Source organism: Marmota marmota, unplaced genomic scaffold (assembly GCF_001458135.2).
Source record: "Marmota marmota marmota unplaced genomic scaffold, marMar, whole genome shotgun sequence".
Classification (NCBI taxonomy): Eukaryota; Metazoa; Chordata; class Mammalia; order Rodentia; family Sciuridae; genus Marmota; species Marmota marmota.
This window is the reverse complement of record NW_026000023.1, coordinates 636,923-639,717: the sequence shown is the minus strand read 5'-3', so window position 1 is coordinate 639,717 and position 2,795 is coordinate 636,923.

The following is a 2,795-nucleotide window of genomic DNA, read 5'->3' as shown; positions in this document are numbered from 1 at the left end:
CTGTTTATGCATCCTCGAGAAGATCTCTGCAGTCACTTGTCAGTTTTCCCTTTTAAAAAGTGAAAATAATGTTAGCAATTATTTCCAAAAATTGTTGGGGAAAATACATGGAAAGCAAATACACTAATGCATAGCATATATTAAGCATTAATTAAATATTTATTTAACATAAACTTAAAACTGATCATAATTTTAAGATGTGAGTTTTGGGGAAACAAAGTCAAAATTGTTGGAATTTCTGGTATTCACATTTTAAAAGAGGAGGCACTTTTAAGATAGAGGACTTGAGAAAATATATTTTAGTTTAGTTTAGTTGTTTAGTTCTTGTGGTGCTGCGGATCAAGCCCAGGACTAAGCTATGCATAGTCCAAGGAATTAAATAAATACTGATTAATAGGAAAAATCCATTTGTTTTTAAACTTCTAAAGTTATTGGATATAGTTAACAACTTCTTCCTCTGCAAAGGAAGAAAAGAAATGATATTGTCATTGAATAAACATTCAGTCAGAATCTGATGCATATCACAAAGAAGATAATGCAAAAATAAAAACTCTAGGAGTGTACTCTAGGAGTGGTCATATAGCCTATTTTTTATGCAATTTATCTTCAGTTTTAAAATCTAATTTGGCAATTTGTCTTCACAGCTAATTGACTAGAAAGACAAGCAAGTTTCACAGAATAATAATACATATTCACTTAAGTTAGTAACTTAAAACAATGTGGGATGTGTGGATCTCAGCTAATGTTTAATGGAAACAGACTCCTCAGCATAGGATTCATAGATAGGATTGAAATACTATCTCTAAATAAAATATAAAAAGGGCTGGAGAACGTTTTATTTATTTCTTACTTTCTTACATATCTTATATATTTGCTGTTCCCCAGAAGCATTATTGGTTGTGCCAAAAAAAAAATGTTAAAAGGGTGCTTTACCACTGAGCTATATCCCCAGTTCTTTTTCTTTTATTTTTTAAATTATGAGACAGGTTCTCACTTATTTGCTGAGAGTGACCTCAAACTTGAGATTCTCCTGTCTCAACCTCCTAAATAGTTGGGATTATAGATGTGCACTCTCTTTCCTGGCTTTTAAAGGGATTTTAATGGATACATATCACACACACACACACACACATCCATATAGCCATAATATCCATTAAAATATCCAATAAAAGCTATACATTAAATTTAGGATATCAAAAGCATAGTAAAACAAAGAGAGACAAAGCTGGTAAAAAAAATGTTCTTAACATGTTTTGGGTTTGCAATAAATGGTCCAAGAAAGAACACATTTCTGGATTACCACATGAGCTATTCCTGGCTGGAACTTAGTGTGCTAAACACTGGACATGGAGCCAGCAGGATGGTTTCCTAACAAATCTCTACTTTATCTAAGTGCTCAGATAATTAAGAACCACTATTACTGACATTTGGGGACAATTAGATGTGGATTGATGGAAAGACAGTATATTAGCATAAAAAATGTAAGACTGTGGCATGGAGCAGAGATGCAATATAGAAAATTACACTATATATTTAAAATAAATATGTAGCATTGGAGTAAAATAACTAAAATCAAACAAACTCCTAACCCTGGAAACCCTCTGCAAAGGAAGAAAAGAAATGATATTATCATTGAATAAACATTCAGTCAGAATCTGATGCATATCACAAAGAAGATAATGCAAAAGTAAAAACTATAACCTTTTATACATCCAAGCAGATACACAGCCCAAGACACGCCTGTGCCTGCAAGAAAAAGATTGACAACAATTGTTCATCCTGAATTTACTTCACAGTGGGGTTGATTATATTGGTAAACCAATTGACTATATCCAAAGGAAAAAATAAACACTCATATATTTATGTCAATAGATAGTTTTGCAACTTGGAGGGAGGCAGCCATAGAAGTTAGGCTTCTACATTCCCACAGAAACTGGGAAATAGGAGTACAGCATTCCGAAGGAAGTATTCCCAAGATCTTGAGAATGACACAACTAACAATATTCTAGATGAAGCTTATCTATTTAAGCTATATTATTCAAAGATAGAGAGTCAGAAGTTAAAATCACAAATTTTCTTAAGGTAAATGCTCTTAGAAAAGGGAAGGGTGGGGGACTTATCCTTTATTTTCGTCAGGTGCAGTTAGCCTCTTCTTTCATTTATTTATTTATTTTTTGGTACCAGAGATTGAACCCAGGGGTGCTTAACTACTGAGCCACATCTTCAGCCCTTTTTATATTTTATTTAGAGATAGTATTTCAATGAGTTGCTTAGGACCTCACTAAATTGCTGAGGGCTGGTTTTGAACTTGTGATCCTCCTACATTAGCCTGTGGAGCTGCTGGGATTACAGGCATGTGCAACCATGCATAGAAACACTTACTGCCTAATACTTAAATCTGCATACTTTAAATCAAATAATTCAAAACAATATTCACTATTGTAAGAAAAAATACAAATTAATATAATTTTTTCTTGAAATTAACAGTCTTTTTAACTGAGATTAACAAAATTGATAGTTTTCTTGAATTGAAATTGTCAATTCAAGTAAAAATACAAATTAATACAATTTTTTACAATAGTTTACATTGTTTTGAATTATTTGATTTAAAGTCCATAGAGTTAGGTATTAGATGACATTTATGATCCTTTGTCTTTAATTTGAAATGTTTTATCCCACCGGCAAAAGCAGAAGTCAGAATTTTATAGCTATCCCAAATGACAATGTTATCTTAATTAGTCTACCCAATGACAATTGGTCATTTTTTATTTGAAACAGACATCTTGATTTTTAAA